At 44.2% G+C, this 14,332-nt stretch overlaps 1 protein-coding gene and 1 non-coding gene across 2 annotated transcripts in view; both read right to left on the bottom strand.

Annotated features, from left to right (window-relative positions):
* Window positions 1-14,332, bottom strand: part of wwtr1 (WW domain containing transcription regulator 1) — a 165,757-nt gene that overhangs the window by 68,578 nt on the left and 82,847 nt on the right. The gene's annotated exons all lie outside the window — the stretch shown is intronic.
* Window positions 7,517-7,589, bottom strand: trnak-uuu (transfer RNA lysine (anticodon UUU)). The gene has a single exon. It is a non-coding gene; the product is annotated as a tRNA-Lys (tRNA).

Below are 14,332 nucleotides of genomic sequence, written 5' to 3'. Positions count from 1 at the left end.
ACTGAGGTCATGAGTGGGCGGCGACTGACGGGTGATATCAGGCACGTGGTCAGTTCTCTTCACTCTGCAGTTCTGGATAAGTCACCTTACACCCGGCACCTGTCCACGTACCGGGGGCTAACAGCATCCATCACTCTCTCCTGACCACAGCACCCTTTTCACTAGAACCCAAAGGAACTCAATGGTTAGCCTCATGCTCCTCCACCATATCCGATGTGTTTCCAAAGAAAGGTTGCTTTTCATTTAAGGTATATCTATCAGTCACATAAGCTGATTAATCTGAACATTTTTGGTGTCAAATCACAGGCTTTGCTGAATCCTGGTGGCCAGTTCCACTAAGCACAACGTTTTACAGCACCTGGGATCGAGATCGGGGTTTAATTCCTACCGCTATCTGTAAGGGGTTTTACGTTTTCCCCATAGACATGTGGGTTTCCTACGGGTACACCGGTTTTTCCCCCAAACTTCAAAAACATACAACCAAGTAACATGCCGGAGCAAAATGCACCAACTTCAAGAAGCATAGAAGTACAGTTCATCTATACATCAACAAAGAACATAGAACAGTACAGCACAATACATGCCATTCATGATGCTGTGATTTAACACTACCATCCTACATAGCCCTCCGCTTCTCTTTCATCCATGTGCCTGTCTTAAACATTCCTAGTGTATCTGCCTCTATCATCACCCCTGGCAGGACAGTCCACTCACTCGCAGTCTCTGTGAAAAGAACTTATCTCTGGCAAACCCCTCCTTATACTTTCCTCCAGTCACCTTATCACTGTGCCCCCTTGTATTAGCCATTTCCATCCTGGGAAAAAGCCTCCGGATGCCCATTTGATCTATGCCTCTTATCAACTTGTACACCTCTTTTAAGTCACCTTGCATCCTCCTTCGCTCCAAAGAGAGAAGTTGTAGCTCACTGAACTTGTCCTTGTAAAACATGCTCTCTAATCCAGGCAGTATCCTGGCAAATCTCCTCTGCGCCCTCTCTAAAGCTTGCACATCTCTCCTACAATGAGGCACCAGAACTGAACTTAATTCCCCCAGTGTGGTCTAACCAGGGTTTTATGGAGCTGCAACAATACTTCATGGCTCAGTGAAGAGTTCAGGCTTTCTAGAATTGCCCAGCAGTTTCTGGGAATGAAGTGCTAATCCCAAGGACGGCGCTGCCAGCAAGCCACTGGAAAATGGCTTGCCGGGTCAACGTGCCGTGTTAATTTTCTTTAAACAGTTCCCTTGATCAGTTATTAACCACGCAAGAGAAAATGAAAAAAGGGGTGAATCATTCAACAGATAACAAAGAAATAGTGTGCTATCTGACAGGCTATGGGAGGTGCACCATAAATAGGTTGATGTGGAGTGACTCATGCGGGGATTGTGGGGCAGGTCAAAGGAGATGTAGCTGCAAGGGGCGTGTTCCAATCATGCAATGTGACTGACAGTCCTCCCAAGTCAACAATGTCATAAATGCAAATATGCCCTTCGTCACTCAGTGCCTCATAAAATGAACACGTTCTGTGTGTGTGTGTTTGTAATAACACTCTAATGAGTGTTTAAGGAGAAACCAGGAGTGTTTCCTGAGAAACCAGGCTCATTTTTTGTTGAAACTAAATATGCTAAATTGAATGCACGCACCAATCTAAAGCCAGTCTGAAGCAGATATAAAACTTTCAGTGCAGTCTCACTAGCAAATGTGAAGGGTTTGCCACATTCACAGCACTATTTTATGAGTATATTATTAGAGTGCTCCTAAAATATTCCTGGCCTGTCGCGAACTCAGATCCAGCTCTCCCCGGCATTGACAGCTGTTGCAAAGCACCATGGGTGGCTCCAATCCATCCCCCCCATCCGCATCCCAGAGCCCTCCCCTATATTCTCCCCGCTCCCCAACCTTGCACCAAGCACTCAGCACAGCTGCTGTTTGCCACTTTATCAGCCCCGGTATAAATCACCGTCTGCCAGTAAGCTGCTACTTTAGGACCTGTTTCCATGGAAGCTGCCAAGACCTCCTCCCCCACCACCCCACCTTTCCCAAATTAAAACCGACCTAAAACCTGACTACAGTATACACTTTCCATTTAGTTCAGTGTTCTGTTTATTCAACACTGTATTGGACATTCAGCTGACCTGTCACCAAACAAAAATGATGGGATTGTTCAGCACAGGACTGAGGCCAGGTAGTTGCTCATGTCACTGAAATAGATTTCAATTTTTACAACTTCAATAACTGCTGTTGGGTTACTCACAACCCCCAATTATTATGGATCTGTAAATGAATCTGAATCTCATATATTTCTCTAACTTCCAGTAATTTCCCCCTTTTCCCACTCCCCACTCTGAGTCATCTCTTATGTCACCTCTTCTCCCTATCTGCCTATCACCTCCCCCTCGTGCCCCTATCCCTGTCCTCTCCATCAGATTCATTCTTCTTCAGCCCTTTACTTTTTCCATCTCACCCCCCAGCTCCTCACTTCATCCCCCCTCCCCCACCCACTCTTTCCCTCACCTGGCCTCACCAATCACCTTCTAGCTGGTACTCCTTCCCCTCCCCACCTTCTTATTTTGACTTCTTCCCCCTTCCTCTCCAGTTGTGATGAAAAGCCTTGGCCCAAAGCGTCGGCTGTTTATTCCTTTCCATGTATGCTGCCTGATCTGCTCATTTCCTCCAGAATTTTGTGTGTGTTACTCTGGATTTCCAGCAGCCACAGAATCTCTTGTGTGAATATGCGAGGGCCTAGCTTTAATGATGTGAATGCTATGAATAAGGACATATAGCTATACTTTCCTGTGTAAATTGGCTGAAATAAATCTATGGCCTCTCTGAGCTCATGACAATGGTGATACTACTAATGGGATACTGTTGGAATGCTGCTCTAATCTTTCAAATGGCACATTCATCCAAGATCTGTCCAGGTATAAATATCCCATGATACTATTCTAACAAGGGCACTCCTTTCCTGCATTGGAGCCAATATTTAATCTTTAATCAACATCAATAAAATAAATTAGTTATCCTTTCATTCTAGATTGCTGAACACAGATTGGCCCGGGTCCTGAAAGGCAAATCCTTTCTTTCTCGAGGGGCACCTCAGACTGACCACCTCTGGTAAATTTAGGACCAATCACCCACCCACCTCTAATCATTTTTTTTAAAAGGACACATTTACAACCATTGTTCTGAATACAGAGTGCTTTTGACCAGGACCAGATTGTAAAATACAAGAATACAAGTATGCAGACAATACAAAACAACCATTCATACAACGACAGATTCACATAACCATTTCTGCATATAATTTTCTCAAATACTAAACTCAGGCTGAACTGAGGCAACACACGTACATTCCATTTAAAGAGAGACAAGATCTCCTTTGTTGCCGTAGAGTGACGGGGGCCAAAACCCTTCCAATCGCAAATCTATAATGAGAAACCTGCCAGCGGCAAGCGGAGGGTAAATCATTTGTTTAAAGGGGCAGTTATTTCCTGCACCATTGCAGTGACTGCATTTGATATAGCATGCTACCGGTTCCAACGTACTTAGCTAAGCAAGGAAAAAGTTAAAGATTAGCTTTGTTTGTCACATGTACATCGAAGGATCAAAACATACCACAAGACAATAAGATCGTATGACAAAGGAGCAGAATTAGGCTATTTGGCCCGTCAAGTCTGCTCCAGCATTCTATCATGGCTAATTTATCATCCCTCTCAAACCCCTGCCTTTGACTTGTTGCATACACCTGTTAGGGTGCATTCTCCAGTTACTTTATAAGGTAACCATAGCCTTCAGCCAGGAGCAGATGTCATCAGGTGGTTCCCAACCTTCACCGAGTGTTTCGACCCGTAACCACGACACTCTCCAGTTGGTGGGCCGGCAGTGGTGGCCAGATCACTGCCCATCTGCTCCTGGCTTCCAGCTTCCCTCCTGTCGCCTACTCCAAATCCTTACTAATCAAGAACCTACCAACCGCCGCTTTAAGTATACCCAACGGCTTGGCTTACAGTGAAATGTGTCATTTAGGTCAAATTAAATTGGAGAGGGTTGTGCTGGGCAGCCCACAGGTGTCACCACGCTTCAGCGCCAACACAGCATGCCCACAGCTTTTTAACCCTAACCCTACGTCTTTGGACTGTGGGAGGAAACCGGCGCACCTGGAGGAAACCCACACGGTCATGTGGAGAACATACAAGCTCCTTACAGACAGCAGTGGGAATTGAAATCCAATCATTGATCACTGACACAGAAAAGCAATTGTGCTAACCACTACCCCAGGTTGAGCAAGCCAGGGCTTTGTCTTTGGATGAAAGGCGACTTGATGGAGATGTACAAGATAGTAGGGGTTAAAGACAGAGTGAACAGCCAGAGACTTTTTCTCAGGGGGCAAAAGTGGCTAATACAAGGGTGCATAATTTTAGGGTGATTGGAGAAAAGTATAGGAGGGCTTTTTTTTAACACAGAGAGTGGTGGGTATGTAGAACATGCTGATAGGGTTGCTAGAAGAGGCACATACATTAGGTATATTTAGACAGGCACTTGGATTAAAGAAGAATGAAAGGTTATGTGGGAAGGAAGGACTAGATTGATCTCAGAATAGGTTAAAAGGTCAGTACAACATCATGAACCAAAGGACCTATACTGCTTTGTACTGTCCTACGTTCGAATGTACCTTGGGGCATCCTGTAATTGGGAGATGCGCCATATAAATGACTTCATTTAGGGAGTTTTGTAGTAGCCAGGATTATGAGTATCCTTAGACCACTAATCTCGGCCTTATTATAGATGGGTGTAAAGATGAGTATAACAGCTACATTATTCGATGCTTCCCTTTACCTAGCACCTCAGGTCATCCCAAAATGTTTACAGCCAATGATTCAAGTGTAAATTCAGAGCAGGGGTGGACATTTGACTGCTCTGCTATTCACTGATGTAATTAACTTCTCACCTCCTGCATTCCCATCTACCCCAGTAACCCTTCATCCCGTCAATTAACATGAATCTATCTACCACTGCCTTCTGCCTCTCCTTTCACTGCCCTTGTCTTCCAAAGACCCATGACTCTTTGGAAGGAAAAGGTTACTTTGTCTCTTTCTGAAGAGGATGACCCTTGTTATCAAACATTAACTCCCACATATAGGTTCTCTGTCATGCAGAATCATCCCCTCCAAATCCACCTTATCAAGATCCCCAAGATCTTACATGTTTCAGTAAAGATCCCCCTTACTATAATATAGAACACCGAACAGTACGAAATAGGAATAGATCCTTCCACTCAAGAAATTAGAGTGAGCGGGTTCACTTCAAAGGAGATGAGAAGGGCAAGTTCTCTTACACAGAGAGTAGTGGGTGTATGAAATGTGCTGCCAAGGGTACTTATAGAAGCAAATATGAAAGAGGCTCTCTGATAAGCTCATGAATGTGCAGAGAATGGAGGGATATGGACCTTGTGTGGGTAGATTGCATTTATTTAGTTAGGCATTAATTACTTGTCTAATTAGTTTGGCCCATCATTTCAGGCCAAAGGGCCAATGTGTTCGATCTCCGCACGCCTTGAATCCTGGCTTCTGCATCTCTCCAGCACTGCCTGCAGCCGGTAAAGCCCTCATCGCTCGAAACCTCTCCCTACACCTCCCAGCATCTCTACTTTGAAGCCACTCTCCCTTAAACTCCACCTGTTTTGCCAAGCTGTTGGTTTCCTGCCCAAGGAGTTACATAAGGTCTGGCGCCATTCCTCCTGTGCTATTTTACCTGGGTTAAAGCTACTATAGGATTTAAGTTGTTACCTTACATAAATTTCCAACCTTTTGCTCAGGTTTAAAATGAGTCAAAGGTTATAGAGTACAGGGAGGAGAATGGGGACCTAGATCTGACCACCCCTGATCTTACCAGAGTTCAAAGTACGTACATCATATCCTCACAGAGATTCATCTCCTTACAGGCAACCATAAAACAAAGAAACCCAATAGCAACCATTTTTTTAAATAGTCAAACACTCAATGTGCAGAAAAAAAACTCAAATCATGTGAACAATAAAAGCTAGCAACTAACATTCAGATCTGCAGCAGGTCCAGGAGTCCATTGGTTGAAGGCCACAGTTTTAGTCTCAGTTCAGCGCAGATGAATAATCAAATGGTAGATCACACTTGAGAGACAAAATGGTCCATTCGTCTTCGTACTTCTCATGTGCTTCATTATACAAAGCAGGGGAATAAACTGTGTTTTACTCCCAAAGATTTCGCGACCAAGAAGATGCAGTGGCTGTACATAAGGCACTTGCTTAACTGTACATCCACAAGGCATGAGGATATCTTTTTTTAAAACTGCTAACAATGAATTCACACATGATGTCTCTGCTAGGTAGCTTGCTCATAGAGTAATAAAGTAACACAGGCTGAAAACAGGCCCTTTAGCCTGACTGGTCCAGACTGACCAAGCTGCCCACCAAGCTAATCCCACTTGTCCACATTTGGTCCTGATCTATTTACGCCCCTCCTATCCCTGTACTTCTCCAAAGATCTTTAAGTGCTGTTATTGTACCAGTTTTAGCCACTTCCTCTGGCGGCTTGCTCCACATAGGCACCACCTTTTGCATGAAGAAGTTGCTCCACAAGTCCCTTTTATATCCCTCACTTCTCACCTTAAATATCTGCCTCTAGTTTTCAGTTCACGCTCCCTCAGAAAAAGACTATATGTGCTCACCCTATCTATAGTCCTTACAATCGTATACACCTCTAAGATCACCCCTCAAATTCCTATGCTCCAAGGAATAATGTCCTTGCTTGCCCAGCCTCTCCCTATAACTCAGGCCTTTAAGTCCTGGCAGCATTGTCGCAAATCTTCCCTCCACTCTCTCCTGTTTAATAAGGTCTATCCTACAAAAGCATGGCTAACACTGGAGAAAATACTTTGTGCAGTCTCATCTTCCTTGTATATTCTTTTATGAATTTACGCCATTCTGACCATTTTGCTAAAATCCAAAGCTCCTTGTAAGTGAATTTAACACAATGCGACATGCAATCCATCTTCATCAGTAAGGTTTCAACTCTGACAAGACCCTGCTAAATTTATTTCTTAAATAAAGGCTACCCAAGATTATCGCAGCACTCTGGCACGATTTAGAAGCAAGCAATTACTTGCTGTCTCGGAATTTCTTTCCAGGGTGAGCAATTCTCTCCTCCTTGTCATAGTTTCCAACTGATAAGGAGGTCTTGCAAAGGTCACTCCTTTAAAACGCTCCAGCACTGAGTGAAAAGGCTGGGGGTGGGCGAGAACAGAGAGCAGGAATAAAGAAAGCTGGAATGGAGAAATGAGCAGCTGCTTGCTGTAGCACTGCCCCTTTGGAGCACACTGGCATTGGGGCAGCAGCACCTCCTCAGAGCCGCCTGTCAGCCAAAGCACCCTGACACTAACTGAAATGGAGGTGACCACAAAAACTGGCAATCTAGCAATACAGTTCTCATAGAGTTGTATAGCTCAGAAATGAGACCTTCAAACCAAAACATCTTGGCAATACAACGCCTGAACAGGGACTTGAACCCTGGACCCTCAGATTAAAAGTCTGATGCTCTACCGACTGAGCTATCCAGGCTCTTGAAAGGCTGATGCCAGGATCAGAGAGATTCATGTGGGAATCCCGTGGAACCACGTGGAGCACCAACTTTACACCTACAGGTTATGTTTTCTTTTTTTGTAAACACAAAACCAATATTTGCTCTGCATTTCCTTACAGGTACCACCATTCAAATTTATCCCAGCTTTGAAGACACATTCTAAGATCTTCTTACCCTGAAGCCTATGCAATATCTTTTTACTCAACTAATACCCACAAAATTATACAAAATTATGAGAACGGGTAAATGCATGCAGGCTTTTTCCACTGAGGTGGTTGGGGGGGGGGGGCGGGAAATGACCTAGAACAAGAGGTCATAGGTTAAAGGTGAAAGGTGAAGTGTTTAAGGGGAACTTGAGAGGGAACTTCTTCGCTCAGAGGGTGATGAGTGTGTGTGGAATGAGCTAACAGCAGAAGTGGCGGATATGGGTTTGATTTCAACATTTAAAAGAAAATTGGATAACTACAGGGTGTGGAGCTATCTGTCTGGGTGCAGGTTAATTATATCAGGCAGAAGGGCATATTCAGCACGGATTAGATGGGTCGAAGGGCCTGTTTCTGTGCTTTAGTGTTCTATGACTCCATGACACATAACACTCACTCCAACCCTCCACAATCTAAACTTGTCCTCGATTTAACCCAACAACATGGCCGCGAAATGGCCAGTTAATTTTTAATGATACACCTCTGGCCAAGGACAGACTTAGAAGCAGAAGGCTGTTTCCATGTTGAGTGACCCTATGACTCTTGGGTCACCCTGTTCAGTCGGTCAGTGTCTGTGAAGAGAGGAAATTTGTCTTTTATACTGATGATGCAGTAGCGTAGCAGCTAACATGATGCCATTACAGCCAGGGGGGTCAGAGTTCACAGTCTAATCCCGACGGCATCTCTGAGAAATTGTACATCCTACCCATGGGCACATGGGTTTTTCTGGATGCTCCGGTTCCCTCCCACAGTCCAAAGATGTGCTGGTTAGATGACTATAGCTGGTCCTGTGATTGGGCTAGAGTTAAATAGATGGTGCAGCTCATTGGCCCAGAAGGGCCTGTTCCACACTGTATCTCGAAATAATAAATACCCCTTCACTCATTTACATATTGATCAACAATCACCGATCCCATCTAGGCAGGTGAGAGAGATGAAAACATACCTCTGTCTCCTGCGCCCCAATACAGGACACGTACCAGAAGCACTGCATCCACAGAACCCTCAGCATTGTCAAGGGCCACTCAGATCCATCCCACAGTCTCACTGACTCCTACTGTCAGGCAGAAGGTACCGCAGTATAAGAACAAGGACTGGTAGGCTGGGTAACAGCTTCTTCCCACAGGCTGTGAGACTCCTGAACACCCTGATACCACCCAGCACACACTATTTAGATTGTTAGATTAGATTAGATTATGAGGACACTCAGTCCTCGTTTATTGTCATTTAGAAATGCATGTGTTAAAAAATGCTACAGTGTTCCTCCAGAATGATATCACAAGAAACACAGGACAAACCAAGACTAAAACTGACAAAACCACATAATTATGACATATGGTTACGACAGTGCAAAGCAATACCGTAATTTGATAAAGAGCAGACCATGGGCACAGTAATAAAAAGTTTCAAGTCCCGATAGCCCCAACATCTCACACAGACGGCAGAAGGGAGAAACTCTCCCTGCCATGAACCTCCAAGCGCCGCAAACTCGCCGATGCAGCACCATTGGAAGCACCCGACTGCAGCGGACTCTGAGTCCGTCCGAAAACTTCGAGCCTCTGACCAGCCCTCTGACACTGAGCACTGGGCACCATCCTCTGCCGAGCGCTTCAACCCCATCCCGGCCGCCGAGCAACAAGCAAAGCCGAGGACTCGGGGGCCTTCCCCTCCGGAGATTCTGGATCACACAGTAGCAGCGGCAGCGAAGCAGGCAGTTCAGAAGTTTCACCAGATGTTCCTCCGTGCTCTCACATCCGTCTCCATCAAATCAGAATTGTGCACAGCACCCTACCTGACAGATAACAGATATCACCACCGGAGTGGCCGCTACGAGCTGCGTCGCACTGCCATCTTCTCCTCCCTCATTTTATTTATGACAGTGCCAATAGCATTGTACAGTTGCATATTTAACTATATATCATATATTCACTTTATGTCAACTTGTATATCTACAGAATACTTCTTTATTATTATTGTGTTAATATTATTTCATGTGCTCTATGTGATATATATACTGTGTTTTTCACCTTGGTCCCTGTGGGACATTGTTTCATTTAGCTGTATACATGTGATAGCTGAATGACAATAAACTGAGCTTGAAGAATTAACCCACGTATCTCCTGAGGAATAAAGGATAAATAGGTCTGTTCAACCTCATACATGTGCTTCAGTAATGCTGTTTCAGGAGCACAGGGGATAATAGATTCTAAAAATAAATGCCCTGGTTATCCTCCTTCACAAGTAGGTGAAAAGGCTTTTTCTGCCCAGCCTGTTGAAATTCTTCCACAGGGTGCCAACGTCTTTGAACGGGGTGGCTCTTATTGTACCTTGTCAATTGCCTGTGGAGACAAATACTTGCTTGGGGCATTTCAGAGGGCAGTTAAGGACTAACAACACATGGGAATAGCTGTATCCTCAGGTCCCATGGAACATCTAAAGGGAAATATTTGTCTTTGGTCTCCTGCAAGAAGTTTGGCCCGATGTCGTATTCACCTTTCACTGGAATCCTTGCAGGTGAAGTTCTTGCCTATGTTTAATTAGAGTAAATCCCTGATACTCTTGAATAAAAGGTAACAATGTTTGAACTAATGCAGCTACATGCAAGATCATTGGCAGACAAATACCTCGAGGGCTTGAGTTTGTAAATTAGAGGGAACTTTCCACACCCTCCCTTACCTACACTGCAGTTCAAAGTTGAGATTCATCTAAATTTTTTCTATAAATTAAACACTACTTCCAGCTTCCAACATAGCCCACGGCAGATAATTATCAGTTTCAAAGCATTATTAATGAAAGAGCTCTTCCAAAGGAAGTAGGTCCTCCGATCACAGCACTGAAACCATCAAAGCAACCTCCTTCATGCCTTAATTGTTACTAACAGGGCGAGAGAGATTAATCCTAAACACAGCCTCAAATTAATCCTTAGCAGCAGATGCCTGGGAAAGGAAGGTTTTGCAATAAAAGGAAGATTTGGATTTATGCATATTCTTGTCTGTACTCTGGACTTAGCAAGAGCTCTAACTGACTTCTAAAAATTTGACGGTCTTCTATAGATGTGCAGTGGAGAGTATATTGACTGGTTACATCACGGCCTGGTATGGAAACACCAATGTCCTTGAATGGAAAATCCTACAAAAGGTAGTGGATACGGCCCAGTCTATCACGGGTAAAGCCTCCCCACCGTTGAGCACGTCTACACGAAGAGTTGTCACAGGAAAGCAGCATCCATCAGCAGGGACCCCACCACCCAGAACGTGCTCTCTTCTCACTGCTGCCATCGGGAAGAAAGTACAGAAGCCTCAGGACTCACACCACCAAGTTCAGGAACAGCTTCCCCCCCCCCCCCCCCCCCACAACCATCTGGCTCTTGAACCAAATGGGATAACTTCACTTGTCCCATCACTGAAATGCTCCCACAGAAATAGTCTGAGGTGGGAGGAGAAGATGGCGGCGCGACGCAGCTCGCAGCGGCCACTCCGGTGAATGAGATCTGTTATCTGTCAAGTAGGGTGCCGTGAACAATCCTGATTTGATAGGACAGACATGAGAGCACGGAGGAACATCTGTGAAACTTCTGAAATGCCTGTTTCGCTGCCGCTGCTACTGTGTGATCCAGAATCTCCGGAGGGGAAGGCCCCAAGTCCTCTGCTTTGCTTGTTGCTCAGTGGCCAGAGCGGGGTCAAAGCGCTCGGCAGAGATGGTGCTCGGTGCTCAGTGTCGGAGGGCTGGTCGGAGGCTCAAAGTTTTAGGATGGACTCAGAGTCAGCTGCAGTCGGGTGCTTCCAATGCATCGGCAAGTTTGTGGCACTTGGAGGAGCAGGAAGAGTTTCTCCCTTCTACCGTCTGCATGAGATGATGAGTCAATCGGGACTTGAGACTTTTTTTTTACCGTGCCCATGGTCTGCTCTTTATCAAATTACAGTATTGCTTTGCACTGTTGTAACTATATGTTATAATTATGTGGTTTTGTCAGTTTTAGTCTTGGTTTGTCCTGTGTTTCTGTGATATCTTTCTGGAGGAACATTGTATCATTTTTTAATGCATGCATTTCTAAATGACAATAAACGAGGACTGAGTGTCCTCATAATTTAATGATCAACCTATTGACTCATTTTCAAAGTTTCTTCATCTCGTGTTCTCAATATTTATTTCTTAATTATTTATTATTATTATTTCTTTCATTCTGTATTTGCACAGTTTGTTGACTGGTGGAACACCCAGGTTGGAGCGCTCATTCATTGATTCTGCTATGGTTATTATTTTACATTTTTTTCTGTGTGCCATACTCTGCCAGAGCCTTGGCGACCACTTTTCAAGTGGTTGTCTTGGAGGAAAGACTCTGTGAGTGGTCCCCCACGTCCTTCTCACAGTGCAGTTTTTTTTACGAGGTCGAGTTGCGAGCTCGACACTCAACACGGATGGAAAGCGTGCCCGGGAGCGGCCCGACTGGATTCGAACTCGGGAACCTTCGCTCCGGAGTCCGGCGCTGATGTCACTGCGCCACCACTCTATGTATGCTCACAAGAAAACAAAACTCAGGGTTGAATATGGTGACATATATGTGCTTTGAAGATAGACCTTCTTTGAACTTTGAACACTTTATTGCTATTGTTTTCTAGTGTGGGCTCCCTTGGCAACTTGGGGAAAGGAGGAATTTCTGCATTGCTGAATCCCACACAGTGCAGTGTATCTGATCATGGGATCATCACCTTTTGGCTCTGGATGTTGAACGATCCAGAGATGCGAATTCAAGCTCCAGAACAGATTTTGGTGAATTCCAGTTCAAATTAATCTGGCCTTAAAAGTCTGGTATCAGTAATATGGCCATAAATTAATTGAATTCTTATGAGAAGTTGTTTTGCTTCAGAGATCTCTGAAGCCAATTCCTTATCAGATCTAATCTATATCTAGTCCCAAATAAAAAGTTAAATGAAATGGCCTAGCAAGAAGCAATTAGGGAGAGGCAACAAACACTGGCATTTTCTATAAGACTATAAGACGTATGAGCTGAATTAGGCCATTTAGCCCATCGAGTCAGCTCCATATTCCATCATGGCTGATTTATTCTCTCTCAACCCCATTCTCCTGCCTTCTCCCCATAACCTTTGATACCCTTACTAATCAAGAACCTATCTACCTCCACTTTAAATATACCCAGTGACTTGGCCTCCACAGCCATCACTGGCAATGAATTCTGCAGATTTACCTCCCCCCGGCTAAAGAAATTATTCCTCATCTCTATTCTAAAGGGGCATTTTTTTTTACCATGCCCATGGTCTGCTCTTTATAAAATTATGGTATTGCTTTGCACTGTTGTAACTGTATGTTATAATTATGTGGTTCTGTCAGTTTTAGTCTTGGTTTGTCCTGTTTTTCTTGTGATATCATTCTGGAAGAACATTGTATCATTTTTTTAATGCATGCATTTCTAAATGACAATAAACGAGGACTGTGTGTCCTCATAATCTAATCTAATCTAATCCTTCTATTCTGAGGCAGTGTCCTCTGGTTCTAAACTCTTCCACTAATGAAAAGATCCTCTCTGTCTATGCCTTTCAATATTTGGCAGGTTTCAATTCCATGAGTGGTTAAGAAGATCCCATCTTTCCTGATTTCGGCTGAGGGATTAATATCAGTAAGCATCCAGGAGTGAACCTCACTACTCACTGACAATATAGTGCCATAGAATCTTTTAGATTTGTCTAAGTGAGTGGACGATATCTCAGCTCAACTTCATTCCCACAACACCCTGCCACCACTGAGGTCTTGTCACTAGGACAGCAAGTTGTTTACTGTTTATCTGTGCTGTGAGTCAGATTTTATTAACTTATTTGGGTAATATTTTCTTTTATTTGCTGTGTGAGAAAATGCATGGTGGATGCACTGTGGTCCACGGGGATGTTGGTTCATTCGCCTGTGTATTTGTACAGTCAGATGACAATAAACCTGAACTTGAAACGTGAGTAATACACCCATTTCTGATTCTGTTTTTGAGTTGTACAAGATGTCGGTGAGGCCACATTTAGAAAATTGTGTTCAGTTCTCCTTTCCCTGCTATGAGAAGGGTGTGATTAAGTTGAACAGAAGTGTGGAGGAGATCTATGAGGACATTACTGGGAGTTGAGGGACTGAGTTCTAGAGGGAGGTTTGTGCAGACTGGAACTTCTTTCGTTGGAGTGTACGAGAATGAGGAGTGATCCCGTAGAAGCATATAAGATCATGAGGGGCATGGAAATCAAGAATGGGCTAGGTTTAAGGTGAGAGGGGAAAGATGAGAGGAGAGGAACTTGAGGAGGAACTATTTTTACACAAAGGGTGGTATGCATGTGGAATGAGCTGCCAGAACAAGTGTTTGAAGCAGGTACAATAACAACATTTTAAAGACAGTTGGATGGGTACATGGATAGGAAAGATTAGTGGGATATGGGCAAGTTTGACAAACATGAATAGGGCATCTTATTCGGCACGATCTCGTTGGCCAAAGGGCTGTTTGATTCTACGACTCAAAGTCAAAAACA

This window comes from Mobula birostris, chromosome 4 (assembly GCF_030028105.1).
Source record: "Mobula birostris isolate sMobBir1 chromosome 4, sMobBir1.hap1, whole genome shotgun sequence".
NCBI classification, from domain to species: Eukaryota; Metazoa; Chordata; class Chondrichthyes; order Myliobatiformes; family Myliobatidae; genus Mobula; species Mobula birostris.
The sequence above is the reverse complement of the archived record's forward strand: the minus strand, read 5'-3'. Positions and strand labels throughout refer to the sequence as shown.